The sequence below is a fragment of the Ammospiza nelsoni genome, chromosome 6 (genome assembly GCF_027579445.1).
Source record: "Ammospiza nelsoni isolate bAmmNel1 chromosome 6, bAmmNel1.pri, whole genome shotgun sequence".
Lineage (NCBI taxonomy): Eukaryota > Metazoa > Chordata > Aves > Passeriformes > Passerellidae > Ammospiza > Ammospiza nelsoni.
Genome location: NC_080638.1, coordinates 7,251,102 through 7,267,051, shown reverse-complemented (window position 1 = coordinate 7,267,051; position 15,950 = coordinate 7,251,102). Strand labels below are relative to the sequence as shown.

The window sequence follows — 15,950 nt, the reverse complement described above, 5'->3', positions numbered from 1 at the left end:
AGATGGTTTAATACAAAGAAAAGTGAGCAGGTACAGAAAAGCCAGCCTGAAAGCAGATTGTGGACATTGCATTGCTTTCAGCAAGTTCAGTTCACTTCCAATTCTGACCTGATTCTTTCATAGATTTAATGAATCTGTCAGGTCGATACCATGAAATGGGACAAGTGAGCAGTCAGCTTTGTTGTAAGGCTTTGTTTTCATGTTTCCAATTAAAAACAAAACAAAACAGAATACAAGCAATTAATGGGAAACATTAGGATGTAAGAATGCAACAGCTTTTAAACATATGGGAGATTTCATCTGAGCAAGAATTTTTGCTGGAAAAGACTGAGGTGAGCTCACAACTTTCAATCAAAGTTCTGTGCATTGAAAAAACTTAGTTGAAGTTGGACAGGGTTGTCACGTAAGAGACAAATTTACACAACTCTAGAGACTGGCTTTACTAGAATGAATTATTGATGTCTCACTTTCATAAGTGAATGACTTGCAGAAACCAGCACAGAGTACGTCACACCACTGCAAGATCTGCAGACTTAATGCAGCTGTGGCAAAGCCAGCCAAGTTCTTTCTCTGAATGGCACATCAACAAATACAAGACTGTAAAAGACAGAGTTGCTTTGGAAGTGGATCAGCCTTTAAAGCACTAAAAACAACTCTGTACCTGAAGCCCACTGATATATCTGTGGTCTTAGAGCTGTTTTTCCTGTTTTCAGAAGTTTTTCTCTTCCCTGCTAATTGCCAGAAGCTGAACATCTATTTCAGTGGAGCTCTGCCAGTTTATACAAGCTGAGGATGTGGCCCATATTTTTATAAAGGGAGGTCCTTTCCACTGTTTTGCCATCTGCCAAGCTCTACTTTCAGCTAATTAAATAACGTCAAGTTCTAGCAGGCTTTTTCAGGCCATTAGAGTTTTCCATTTCTGGACCCCTAAGGGTACCTAGCAAGTCTGGCTTCAGGAGAACTGAGATGTGGATTCAAAGGTGCTGACAGTGCTAAGAGCAGTTCTAAAAGCTGGAAAACACCCTGACAGTTTGGACACTCTTTGTGGTTTGCACACAAAGAGAGTTTGTGGAGGATCTGTGAATGTGAGCAAACAACCTTACACACTCAGAGGAAGTGGGGATTGACTCCAAGCATCTGCTGTTTCACCATGCCAGTGACCAGGAGGGCTCAGCAGAGCCTGTGTGGCAGCCTGGACGTGCAGGCACAAACACTTGAGGCCATTTATCACAGGGCATTTCTATCCCCACTTCAGCAGCCCTTTTGTGGCCAGCCTCACCCACCCTTTGGCCTGGCACCTCCTCAGGTCCTCTGCCCACCCCCCTGCCCATCCCAAGCCCTCCTGCTGCCCCACAGTGTCCTGTGGCCACGGTGCTGCCTGTGGGGAGGAGCAGCAAAAAATAAAAGCATTTCATTTATCTTCAACTCTACAGCTACAAGTGTAACAGACACCCTCCAAAGTCCCTGAGATACAAAAATGAGCAGTTCCAAAAACGTGACCAAGGCTGTTCTGTGCTTTGTAGCATTTTCTCTCCCTCTCTGCTACGCCTATGCTAAACATGACTGGTCTTAAAACAGATTGTCACCAGCCAGAGCAGAGATTGTCTCTTCTTGTGAGCACAAGACCTGCTACAATGGAGCCTTTATCCTGCCTGCAACTCCCAGCACTGCTATAATTCAAACCCCACTAGTAACTATGGGGAATGTGCAACAGCATGAGCAGGACATGAACACAAGCAGGGAATAAACCTCTATCAACCAGAAGCGCCACAGGATTATTGGACTGTTATTATTATTATTATTAGTAGTAGTAGTAGTAGTAGTAATAGTAATAATAATAGTATTTTTATTATATATAATATTTAAATGTTTGGAGGTGCCTGGTGTGGCCCAAGCACAGTGTGTGTGAGCTCTTGCCCACCCCACAAGCTGAGCAGGAACACACTCTGTGAGCTGGAGATAAGAAATTGAAATAATAATAATAATAATAATAATAATAATAATAATAATAATAATAATAATAATAATAATAATAATTATTATTGTTATTATTATTATTATCAATAATAACAATAACATTAACAATAACAACAATAATACTAATACTAATAATAATAGTAATAAATTATTAAGGATTACTGCTGGACTACACCAGCAGTACTGGCAGCCTCTGCAATCTTCCTGCTTTTTATCCCTAGAGAGCCCAAAATACCTTCTCATGTCTGTGGAGAGACTGTTTCAGAGAGGGAAAGGGAAGGGAAGGGAGGCCGTGCATGGTGGTGTGGCTGAAGGACAAGTTCTGATTTCTGATCTGCCTAGGATAAAATGAGAATTACCTCAGTCTAGATCAGCCTCTCATCCACCCCACTGCCAACTTAGGGAAAAAAAAAAAAAAAAAAGACAACAAACAAACCACAACAAATCAAGGATTAATGAGCAAGAAAACAGTTCTTCTCACATGGCCTCTTGTGCGGCACCATCCTGGTGTGAGGCCAGACACAAATACTGGATTGAGACACCACTTAAATTGCACTGCCATTTCAATGACACATCACACCTCCCAGGCAGCCTCTTGAGAGGGGTGTGAATATGTGGGCACACCTCTGTCTAAAGTTCAAACACGATTTAAACACGTCATCCTACACCAACAAAGTGGTATTAGTACAAATCTGAGCCCATTGTCGCTGCCTGAGTCACAGGAGTACACAGCAGGTATTTTAACACCACTGCGATGGCTGGCATGAATAAATCTCAATCTCCAGCATGTAATATGACCACAATAGATCTTCCCTTCCTAACTAATTTATCATGTGGAACCAGCACTCACAGATTTCCCTTGAATTGTTACTAATATAAAGGAAAACGGATGGACACAGCTGACCAGGGTACAGCAGCATCCTCCTAAAGAACAAGCTGGAGCAGCCTGGAAGGGCCCAGGTTTGGAGTAAGACAAGTTTCCTGATGGCCCTGATGAAGGGCTGTGCCTCTGAGGGTTTGAGAGGATGTTACACCCTGTAGGGCAGTCTGTGAAACAGGCCCACAGGTACAGCAGTATCTCAAAATGCACTGTATTCCTGGCAAGTCACGTGCCTTAAAACTGGACATAAATCATTGCAAACTTCAACTCTTGTTTCCACAGAACTTATTCAATGTTTTTGGTTCCACACAGAGGGCCCTGTTCAGCATCTTGCTGCCATGGTGTTTTTCTATCTTGACAATTCACTTCCACGAGCAGGCACGTAGCCAACTCAAATGAGACAGAACGCAGTGAAAAGCCCTTCAGGTAAACAGTGTGATAAGCTAAACTGCAAAAACGAGACAATGTTTTTGTACTATGAGGCAGTTGCTATGGAGACTGTTGCTAATTAACTGCATTCAGCCAAGAGAACAAAGGGTTTAAGGGCAGGCAGGACTCTGTATCTTAGAGAGAGCAATGCATAATGTCTTATGCAATCTGCACATCTATCATATCTGGAATACCTGAGCCTGTGCTTAGGCTGCGAAATACCTCAGTGAAAACGAGGGGGGTTTATTCCTTTAAATTTCAACTCATTTTTAGCTAGTTAATGACTTGCCACTATTTAAAAAAACAAACAAAACCCATACTTAAAAGTAACAGGTATCATGAATCAACGCATCAAGTCAGGACTGCACTAAACACTGAACTGTTTTATGTTCATTCAGAGCTACTGTTTTCACAGGGTCTGCGTGGCCAGGTTGGGCACTGAGGGGCTGCAGGGGTGGCTGCTGTGGGAAGCTGCCAGGAGCTGCCCTCAAACCTCACAGAGCCAATGCCAGCTGTGAGACTGGCACTGCTGCACCACCAGTGACAGTGCTGCTGCTCCTGAGAGAACAGATTTGGGAGGGAGAGCACAGGGATGCTGAGATTGCCCTGGAGCCCTGGGGGAGCACAGGGAGGGCACAGGGATGCTGAGATTGCCCTGGAGCCCTGGGGGAGCACAGGGAGGGCACAGGGATGCAGAGATTGCCCTGCAGCCCTGGGGGAGCACAAGGAGGGCACAGGGATGCTGAGACCCACCATGAGGATGGACACTGAGCAGGTGGATGCCTGAAGGAGGCTGTGACCTCAGGAGAAGCCCATGCTGGAGCAGGTTTGTGGGCAGGACTTGTGACCCCCCCATGCCGGAGCAGCCCATCCTGAAGGACTGAACTCTTCCCAGCCTATCCTCCAGGGATAGGCTGGGGAAGTTCAGGAAGAACTGCTGCCCGTGGGAAGGAATCCCTGTGGAGAAGTTGTGTCCCATGGAGCAGGGGCAGAGTATGAGGAGCCTGCCCCTGAGGTGGAGGGAGCAAAAGCAAAGATGTGTGATGAACTGATCACAACCCTCATGCCCCATCCCACTGCACCACTGAGGAAGAGGAAGTGGAGAAACTGGGGGCAGAGTTACAATAATTAACTCTTCAATCCATTCCTAAATAAAGCTCCTAAAAATGTACCTTAGACCTAAATACTGTGTTTAAATTAAGACTGGCAATTCTGAACAGATGCTGAACAACATCATTTTCAAGGGATCATATTCTGGTTTAGTTTTCTATCATAGCTCCTTTTGATGCCTACAATGCACTACAGCCCTCTAGAAAAAGCATAAGCTCATCAGAAGTGCTGTAAATCCCAGAGCAGCAGAGCTGCAGCTCCAGAATGTGTTTCTGGGGAAGCTGCCCCTGCTCTCAGCATCTCCTGCAGCCCCCAGCAGGGACCAGGGCCCCCCGAGCTGCTCAGCCTGTGGGGTGGGAGAGGGTTTGCTCACACACACTGTGCCAGAGCAGGCACCTCCAAACAGGACCCAGCACAGCCTAACTCACCCCTGAAATCCTCCACAGCTCAGCTCTTCTCCTAAGGGGAAGCTGAGGAAAACAATCAAGAGCCCATTAGAAAGACCCTTCCTTTAGAGATGACAAGCCAGTGGATAAAACAGATCTGCTCTAACACTAGATTTCTTTAGGTCTGGATAAATAAGGCAGTATTTTTCCTTTTTAAGTCATTATACACATGATTTAAATAAAACCAAAACTGGGATTTTATTTTTTTTAACAGGATTTAGATGCTGTCAGGCTGTAAAGAGTCACATTCAATTTTGAATTTAAGTCCTTACTAAAGGGAATGGGATGAGTTCACACCTCATATGAGGGTATTACTTCAGCAAAGCCTGCTGCACACTGAACACACAGTATATTAATTTACTACAAGAAGGCCTAAGATTTGGGGTTTTTTTGACATTTTGAATTATGAGGCATCTGCAAACAGATCCTAAATCTGAATTGCACATGGATTTTCCACACCAGCCAACTCGGATTGCCCCTAGACATCCCCTCCAGCATTAATCACTCACCCACACTACTGTAGTTCATATTTCTTTTACAGAAACAGAGGTCTGCAAAATTCTTAAACTCTTGCCTAGAAAACAGGAATTATTACTTCTGTGGCAAACTAAGTTTCAAACATAAGGGACCCAATTCTGCCTTCAGTTATACTGCCATAAATCTTTAACAATTCCATTAGATTTATAACAGTGCAACTGAGGAGGAAATTGAGCCTAAGATATTTTCTAAATCGGTAATTAAATAGCAGAATTTTAGTTTGGCACAGAGTAAAGACCTCTTAGGTTACTTCTTTGGATAAGGCTACATACTTTTTTGTTCCTTGAATAACCATGTTATGAACAAATTAAATCATCCTATTTTCAGCAGCCTCTCTCTTATTCTGTACAAGGACCACATCATCTCAGGGAGCATCAATATGGGGCTAAATATTGCCTCAGTTTCCCATCCACTTTCTCTCCCTCTTCTCCATATTTAGACTCCTTGTGGCTCTCCTTTATTTGAACATAGTATACAGCACCTCAAGGACCTTTTCTTGTTTGGTTTCAAAGAACTACTGTATTAAGCAAATGTCTAATAATAATAAAAATGGCATTTAGTCATGTCCCTTATTCCAGGAGCAAGGCATCCTGTGGTCACATAATGCAGAGGTTGCACTCTCAGGAAATGCAGCTCTCTCCCCACACAGGATGTGGAGCAGGAACATGGATTGGCCACAGTTGCCCTACACCCCCTAAGGGTCACTGGATAAGCTGTGAAAGGACCCCCTTCAGCATTAAAGCTTAGATGGCACTGGGGGAAAGAGGGCTCAATTCCCAGCTCTGCTATAAAACCCCTGATGACATCAGACAAGTTATTCAGTCCCTCTAGGCTGCTTTCCTTCATTGGGCAAGGGCACTTGTAAAATTTCCTGTCTCGGGATTTTAACAGAAGTGGGTTGTTAATGGCTATTTCACCTCATTTTAATTTTTGCTCAGCATTTCCAGCCCTAATGCATCTCCCCCATTATTGCCCACTTTGCTGACGCCCCGTGCCAGGCTCAGGCCGTGCCCTGCGTGTGTCGGCTCAGGGGGAGGTGGCACCTGGGACAACTGCTCCCACATGAGAGATCAAGAGCCAGGCCAGAGGGCTTTCTGAGCTGTCCCACCTGTCAATGGCACTCCTCTGGCCACCCAGCTATGCAGCTCCGGTGGCCTGTGCTCGCTGCCTGGCAGGATGGAAAATTCTGCGGGCGGCTCCCGCGAGCGCGATCCCTTACAGCAATTCTCCTCAGCACGCTGCTGATTGGGCCTCCTGCAGCTAAAAATACCCCTGCAGCCTAAATATGCATCACACAATGTATGCCTGCATACCTCACCTATCTAAATATATGCCCACACGCCTACCTAATAACAGCTACAAATGTGAATCACACTATTTCTTCGCAGAGCGCTCTCGGGGGAGGCTGCTTTCAGTTGCCAAAGCAAAGGAAGGTCCCAGCTGAGAGGTAGACAATTCCTTGTGTATACACCTCCTGCTTGAAGACTCCTAAATACATTTTAATTGGCTGGAACACTTTTTATTCACATACAGAAACCTATTTGCACATATAAGTATGTGCATATATTTATATACAGCTATTAGGAAACGCTTCTTTCACCATTAATTGTACTGAAAGGTTTATTGTTGACAGCCCATCCAAGGAAGAACTAAAGAAATGAAAATGCAATTCTTGTTCAAAGAATTAAATGCTGAAGTTACCAGGCCACATGAAGGCACCTGCTAAAATGATCCAAAGACTACTTTCACTGTGGAAAATTATTAGTTGTCAACTGTATCCAGCCTGCTGTCCCCAAGTCCCTGAAATTGGGACCCAGCTGGACTAACATTTTCCTGTTCTCAATGTCTAAGAGAGCAGCATTACCTGCTAGTTTAGGAGTAAAACTGCTGCTGAATCCAAACAGCTGAAGATGAGTTTCTCATCTGTGTTCCCTACTCGCTTGCATTGCTGGCATGACAAAAAACACAATTTAAACTGTGATTTTTATTTCATTAATCCTTTTCTTTTCCATGTTAACCAAACACCAGTTTATATTAAGGTAGAAGTAAGAAAAAGCAAAGCAGCTTCAGGCAAGTAAGCTTCAGATGTTTTAGCTCTGCTGCAATGATCAGGGAAACTGAAAAAGCATTTTCTTTGTTATATGCAAACTCAGCATACTCTACCTCACCTACTTCCACTCAGATTACTGGAATATGCTCCCTCACACCTCCAGGCATGTTGTTTGTGCTGCTGTCCCCAAAACTGTCAGGCATCAAGGCTGATGTGGTTGCCTACAGAGAAACCAAGACCCAACCCAAGCCAAATCCATCCCTGCCTGTTGGGTCCCTTCCTCCAAGGAGGGCAACCAAACAAGGACTTGGATTGATGACCTGATCTTCCTTGAAGGCCCAAACACCTGGAAACCTCTGGCAAGCTGCCTGCCCCCTTCAAGGCAGAAAGGAAATCTCAATAAAAGCATGAAATGCTTGGGAGGCCTGGCCCAGCTGGGATGGCTGCGGGGGGAGGCTGGAATTGTGCAGTTGCAGTGGTGACACCAGACAAGGTGTGTGTTGGTCACAGTTCCCACTCACAGTGCCTGAGCACCCTGCAGGTAAAACTGTGCTGGTGTTTGGCTGACATCCCAGCAACTCCCACTGTGTACAGTGCCCTCTCAGGGCTCCAATTCCCTCCTGAATTTGGGATGTGTTGCTGTCCCTTTTACATTAGCTTTAACAAGCCATCCCACTTCTGTGTGTTTAAAAGAGCATTCATGAAGTGGAATTATCACATTCATATCCCAAATTTGTATTATTTTTGCTTACAAAAACATGTTCCTTAGTCAAACAGTGTAAACACTTTTTATGCCTAGAACAAAACCAGAAAAATTGCTGAGGAGCCTTTTTCTACTAACTAAACCATTACTTCTACTGAAAGTCTGTAAACTCTTAATCCATTAGTGTCTAATTTCTTAGACTCAAATTCCAGACTTGAATCCTCTGGAAGCCCAGAGCCTGAAGTGTTTCTGTCTGATGTTCCAGACCAAGTGCCCCACATGAAATTGTTTGTAGGATAGGAAAATATTCATACAATGGTATTAATGCAACTTCTCAAGGGCACCACAAAAAAAAAAGGAAGAAAATCCTTCATGCATCTGTTAGGAAATCCCCATAAGACCCAGATAAGATACATATAAATTTTGAATAGCAGGCCCTTGGGGAATTGCGTAAGACTCATGTCACAACTACCACAGCATTTACTCTCCAAGAATTAGCCCAGGATCCCCCCTGTGGGGTGTGGGGTGGGACACAAACCCACTTCTCAGGAGACTGCATGTCCCCAGAAAACCAAAGATGCAGTGAAATTTCTTTGTGTCCCCACTGCTCCTTGTTCCCCACAGTGTTATTTGTTATCACACTACCGAGCAAAGCCCCTGAGGGAACAGGGGGAACATTAGGATGGAATTTCCCTTCCAGCATGGCTCAGATGTCTGGTTTTCACCACTCATCTCCCTGGCCCCTAGTCCATCCTGAACAGCCATCTAGGACTGCCCAAATCCAGCACTCTTAGGTGCAGGTGTAAACCACGGTGATGGTGCTGGCAGCTAAGGAGTCAAATTTTGATCAAAACTTTTTTCTCTTGCTGGTCATGTGAAATGCTCCCTGCACTGTCCAAGTCTCTCTCTTCACTAGAAACCCCAATATTTAAGTTTTTCACGTCTTCTGCTTCCACAAGAGGGCCCAGAACAAGAGTGTCAGCATGGACATAACTTACCCTCCCCATGCCCATATCAGGTGTTGGAGAAGATGAAACAGGAAAGCCTTATAAATATGATTGTCTGGCAAAAGATTTTGAGAATATAGAAACTATAAGTGAGATTGAAATAAAAGCAAGCTTTGAGATCCCTCAGTTACTGAACAACTGGAAAACAATGGTGTGGCTGGCTGAAGGCAATCCCCTTTTGATGGAACAACACCCTCTGCTTGCAGACAGGCCCAAGGCTCAGAGCAGACCCTACAGCTTGGCAGAAGGGGTCCAAAGAGGAGTTTTAAGGGTTTAAAACGTAACACAGTATGGTAATGTAATGATTATTATAGGCTGTGTGTAAATGCTATAGGATTTTTATCTTGTACTAGATTGGTTAGTGAGAATTAGAATATTCAACACAGATGATGATTTATGGTACTGTAAAGGGGACCTCGCTCTCTTACACTCTTACTCTCCTATCCTCTCATCCTCTCTTTCTCTCTCATCCTCTTTACCACTGTCCTCTGTTCTCTGGGGCCTGCTCTGAGCTGTGGCTGGCAGCTCTCAGCAGGGCCCTGCACCCAGGCCCTCGGCAATAAACCCCAAGTTCCTGCACCCAGGCCCTTGGCAATAAACCCCAAATCCCAGCAGGGCCCTGCCTCCAGGCCCTTGGCAATAAACCCCAAGTTCCAGAGCTGGCTGCAGAGATCTCTCATCTCTGTCCATCTGACCATCCTACCCCCATCGCTCCCACAGTCAGGCCTTGCGGGGATGTGGGTCACTCACTGCTCTGCTCCAGGACTGAGTGACATAACTCAGCTGGTGTTTGAAGTGCAGACACTTCTACCACAGTCTCATACTAGCCCCACGAAGAGGAATTCAAACCTTACAGCCCACCATTAATGCCCAAGTGGGCCTTACTTGTCCAACTCAAGCTGTCCCCAGATTTCCTCAATGAGAAGGTGTTTGCCCCAGGAGCAAACCCAGTTCTACAAGGAATGAGATCAAATCAACAAGTCAATTTTCTTTCATGCTATCTACATGCAGGCTTTTCAATTATCTTGATCTCTCAGTACTGTGCAACCAACTAACACACTCCATCAGCCTGATCAAGGCTGTTTGAACTACCTCCTAGCACGACAGCTATTTCTTAAAGCTGCAAAACTCTGCCTTCTGCAATGGCAGCATCACAAGTTCACCTTGAGAAACCACTGCTGGGAGAAAAACAAGCTAATACAAATGACACTAGACAACTACCTAAATGTATCCTGGATGTTCCAGTGAGGTTGCATCACTTCAGTGCTCTCATGTTAACGTGTGTCAGTTCTAAACAAGGATATTACCAAAGGAACAATGTCATAAAGGAAAGGCACAGCCTTACACTGCTTTGTATGGCTGTTTAAATAGGATTAGCCATGAAATTACTCTGAAGTGGACAAATGCCTGATCTGAACCTGCCCTGGTAGCTTCTACTCAGTTTCAGGAGGTCCATGCAGTGCCCACTGAGCACTGGCAGGCTGGGGCAGCAGCCCCACTTCTGTCTTTCCCATGAACAGGCTACACACAACTTTCTGCCATTAAGTTTCCTCTAAAATATGTGACTGAAGTGAACATGGTTAGCAGAGAGAGGACAAAGCCCAAGTGCTAAAAATCACTTTCAAAGGATGTCCTGCTCTTTCTGATGCGTAATTTTTCAGCAAAACTTTTTAGTATACTTCCCCATTTCCTTTGGGATACATCATCCTCCCAACCCAACACAGCCAATGGAATACTCAATCCATGGCTGTGCCATGTACCTTCCACAACATTACTGACACTTTCAGCTGTGCTGCTTACACAGCCTGCTCCCCAGGTAGGAGTTGAGACCCTCATCACACACAGCTCTCACTGTCCCACCTTGATTTTCTCCTTCGGATAGCAGGTTATGGCAGAAAGGGAAGAAAAAAAAAAAGAAAAAAATATTCTCTGTCTTATGAAGACTCTGCCTCTTTATCTCAAAGCACCGACAATTTACTCTTGAAAGCCCACGGAGAAAGATTAAACCCTGTTCCCCCACATTTCAGAAATCCTTGAGATCGAGCAACAACCCCTCCTTTGCACGGGCTGGGCTCACAAAACCAGATCCTGCACAGCCTGCTGATGTTGCAAGAACATCAGCATGTTGCAGAAACGATCTGAGGCAGATTTGCTCCCAACCCAAGCAATTTCAGTGGTGACTTCTCCAGCAGACACCTCTCTGTGGCCCTTCCTGCGCTTCCCTGCTCAGCACGGGCACCGAGCAAGCCCAGAGTGCTTTGGACACTTTTGTTTACAACCTGAAACACCCAAAAAATGGCTTTCAGAAAAGGAGTCCCATCTCCATTGCGTTCATTGGGTGCGTGCTGCTGAGAGAACAAAAAAGGAAGGGGAAAAAAAAAAATAAATACAAGAGCGTATCTTTGTACAATGATTGCAGGAACAGATGAATAAACATGAAACCTGATACTTCACATCTGGTATTTCATCACTCCAAATACCTTATTCACATTCAAATATATTTAACACTGTGGAAACTTTATAAGGTACAATGTCTTTATGGAGGCAGCAACTTGCATGGAACTTTAAAATTAAAGTTTTAAAATTAAAATAACAGTAAAAATAATTTGTAACATGTTACTGTACGCTTCATAAAGCTATTTACCTCACAGTTTCCTAACAGAAACCCAGAAAAACACCAAATAATGGCAGTTAGATAGAGAATCAGGCAAGCCCACAGAATAGGATTTCTTTTGTCAATGTTCTAGTTCAAAGTTCAATTTTAATACCCAATTTGCACAAGGTGCTTTGGAAATGAAGACTATTATTACTCAGCATACAAAAATTCTATTATCAGAGCAGAAATTTTTATGAAAGTATCCTTTTCCCTTAACAGTGCATGCCAAGACATTTTATATATAACCTAATAAACATACAGAGTCCTGAAAGGCTGCTGTGCAATTTCTCACATTAATTAGTACTCATTCTTTTCCGTAAAACTACAAAACATGCTAAAAAAACTTCCTTTTAATAATCACTACATACTCATAAGCAGTTTTGTTGTAGAGATGAATACCTTCAATGGAAATTTGCAACTGAAAGGCAGTTTACAGGTCTCAAATTTTTTTATGAAATTATTTTCTTGTCTTAAAGGCAAAAGCCACCTTTACTACATTGAGGCTAATTTAGCAGTGCTGATAACAAGATGTCTGGGGGCATATTCCACTTGTTAGCACTTATGGCACTTTGGCATTGTCCCTAGAGCTGTGCTAAAGCCACATCTTACTCTATCTAAATTAAAAAAAAAAAAAAAAAAAAAAAAAAAAAAAAAAAAAAAAGAAAAAGTGCAGACAGAGCCAAATCCCAAATCCAAGCCCGTGGTAACACCAGTGACTTCAGTGTTACACCAGGGATAAAAGTAGGGCTGCATTTCACAGCAGCTTTCATTCCTGTAATCTTTTCCAAAACACTCTCAGGAGCAAAGACAAGCACAGGCAAATACCTTGCCAATAAGTGAGTTCACAGGGATTGCTACAGGTTACTAAACTGTCAGCAGTAACAGACCAACAACGGGAACCAAGCACAAACACAGGACAGCCAATGCCCTCTAATGGGCTGGAGTTTCACCATGAGCTGCATAAACAAGGACGTGGAAATTCATTGGAAGGGATCTCTGAGGCACAAGGCAAAGCACAGGGTGCCCTACTTGCACCAGAGGGTGATATTTGTGTTTGATCAATACTTCTCTTGAGACAGTGCAGATGAAAAAAACCTTGCCAATGCCTTGGCAAGGCAGATGAAAATATGTCTAAGGACTCAGTCTTTCCTCCTCCACTGGACTGCTTCCACAAAGAGTGTGAGCATCAATTTATAGATGTGTTCCTCTATCCTCCTTCAAGCCTCCACATTTATACCTCCTCACCGTTTTTCAATTGTACTTACTTTTAGTCAATACTGTGCCAGGAGCAAAACCAACACTATAAGACCTTCACAACCTCCCTCTCAAAGGAAAACGGAAAAGGAGTGATGGATAGAGTTTTCCTGCAGGAAACTTATCACATGTCCTTGGCTTTACCATGTACTCCCTTTCTCCCTCAAGAATTTATAAACTAGTTTCTGGAATTTGTCCATCCAAACCAAAAGAAGTGTCTTTGCTTCTTACCCAATCATTTCCTACAAATTTAAAACCAAGAGTTTCCTTAAGCTTTCATTTTGTTTTGAGGGTTCCTTCAAGGAGCCATAACCCTGGGCCAGCCTGAAATGCTCCTGGTCTTGCAGAGGTCACAGCTTTGTCTTTGCAGCCTGAGGATGCCCCAAGGCAAGAACTAAAATGTTAGGACATCCCCTTTTCTCTCCCCAGCCAGGGGCCCCTGCAACCCTTTCCTGTGGGGATAGGATCGAAAGTCTTTTGTTCTTGTCATCCTCTTGTGTCCTAAGTTACATTTTCGGGAAGGCACGGGGAGAGGGAAGCATCCTTCCCTCCTTCATCCGAGGTCTCAGCTGCAGAGGAGCAGTGAAGTGACTCAGGCTGTCTGGAGGAGGCACAGATGTCCCCAGTGCCACTGGGGCAGCTCTCCTATCCCATCCCTGCTCTCACCCGGGGCAGAGAGCCCCTTGGCCACCCCTCACCCACAGATCCCAGTGCTCCCAGTCCTCCTTGAGCAATCCCCTGGGTGCCCTGCAGCCAGCTGGACACAAACCTCTTAGAAACGCCAATTTAAGGACGATTTTTAGACCACCACAAAGAACAGTGAAGAAACTCTGGCTGCTTGCTTACATGAATGTCGCAAAGCCCTCATTAAATCAAAGGCAGAGACTTAAAATATTTCTTCAAGCAAAATCTCTGCCCTTCTCAAAGTCCCCCTCCAAAGATCAAAAACTACAATTGCTTAACTTAATCCACACCGAGTGATCATTATATTTGCTTCCATAAAGATCAGATTTGTTCTGGTGCCCATATCTAAAGGTAATTTCAGTTAGAAAATGAAATGGTGCTCTCTTGACCTTCTGTCTTACGCGGCCCATGAATTACTGACACATTACAGTATCCCCCAACACTGTGGAAGCTTGGCCATATTGCAGTGTCTCTCTTGTAAGTGAAATAAACTTGGTATGCCACTAAAAGGCATTAAATTATTTTCATTATGCCACACAGAATGTAAAACACTTACACTGTTTTGATTGCAAAATCCTTGGAGAACAATTATGCTCTCAGGGCCATAAGACTCTATTAGGAAGTCCTCAGAAACCTAGCATAGTTTCAATAAATCCTGAAACACTACAAAGCAGTCACTCAGTTTGAAGAATGAAAACATGAGTTCATCCACTGCAAAGTCAGGATGTAAATTCTGCTCATACAGTACCCCTGCACTTCCTGACACATTTCTTCCTGCTCAGTCAGGGCAACACTTTAAGTGAAGTTTTCAGCATCAGGCAAGCCTTGCTCCTTTCTTGATTGAAAATTAACTATATTTGATTTAGGATTAGCATGAATAAGAGATATACCCATGTTTATGGTGTTACTAGCCATCAGTATTAATCAGCAATTAGATTTGCACAAATAGTTTTATATATATAATTCAACAAATGTTAACATTCAAGGATTAGGAACCATTAAATGAAACCAGAGATTGTTGCAATGAATGGATAAATATGTTAATTTCTTTAATGCATACAATGGCACCAAAAAATGCTTCAAATCACCAAAATGTAGATTTCAGGGGTGACTAGTGTGGTTGTAGGGATCCTGATTAAAAAAAAAACCAATACAACCACCCTTACTTTGGCTGATGGGTTGTTCCAGCCTTCGTAAGGCTTTAGAGCATAAATACACAATGAGCCTGTTTGTGTATACATGCTCATACACTCCTAGAAGGAGCACAACCTCCTAATTAGGCAAATCATCTGCCCTTTCCATAGGAGAATAGCCCAAAAATAGCAGCTTTTCCATAGGAAACACCGAGAAGCAATCCCAACGGGGGGAGAGGGGCGGGCAGGGAGCACGGCAGCGATTCCATCCTCCGGGCCAGGGGGCAAGGGGAGAGCGGGAGGAGGAGGAGGGTGAAGGCGAGCAGCCAGCAGGAATCCCGGCCCGGGAACTTTCTGCCGAGGGCAGCTGAGAGCTTCATCCCGACCCTTTTTTACCCGGACAGGACGCCGGTGTGGCCGCGGGGGTGACACGGCAGCTGCGGAGGGACCGAGCGGGGCACCCGGCAGTGGCCGGGCACAGCTGGGGGCAGCTGCGGCAACATCTGGCAGGGGCCGGGGCCATCTGCCCCATCAGGTAGCGGTGAGTGACGGGGGTATATCCTTGGGGCATTGCCACCCACCCCCAGGGCACGGCCACCTACCTCCAGGGCACGGCCACCCACCCCTGGGCACGGCCACCCACCCCTGGGCACGGCCACCCACCCCCAGGGTGCTGCCATCCACCTCTGGGGCACGGTCACCCACCTCCAGAGCATGGCCACCCATCCTCAGGGCACTGCCACCCATCCCCGGCCACTGCCACCCATGCTGGGTTACGGTCACCCAGCTCCAGGGCACTGCCACCCATCCTCTGGGGCACGGCCACCCATTCCCAGGGCACTGCCACCCATCTCCAGGCATGGCCACCCATTCCCAGCCATGAGCACACGGGCAAGGGCCCTGCCGGCCCCAAGGAGGAGTTTGGAAAATGGAAACGAGGGAGGGACGGGGCGAGAGAGAGCGCGGAGCAGCGGTCGGGAGATGTCACACAGAGATGTCACACAAGAGCTGTCACACGGAGATGTCGGCACCCCTCCGCTATTTACCGAATGTTGGCATCTGATTGAGAGCAGTTTGCACGCAG

General features: G+C 45.0%; 1 protein-coding gene across 6 annotated transcripts in view; it reads right to left on the bottom strand.

The window, feature by feature from the left end:
• TEAD1 (TEA domain transcription factor 1) overlaps positions 1–15,950 on the bottom strand; it is a 152,891-nt gene that overhangs the window by 85,541 nt on the left and 51,400 nt on the right. The window lies entirely within an intron of this gene.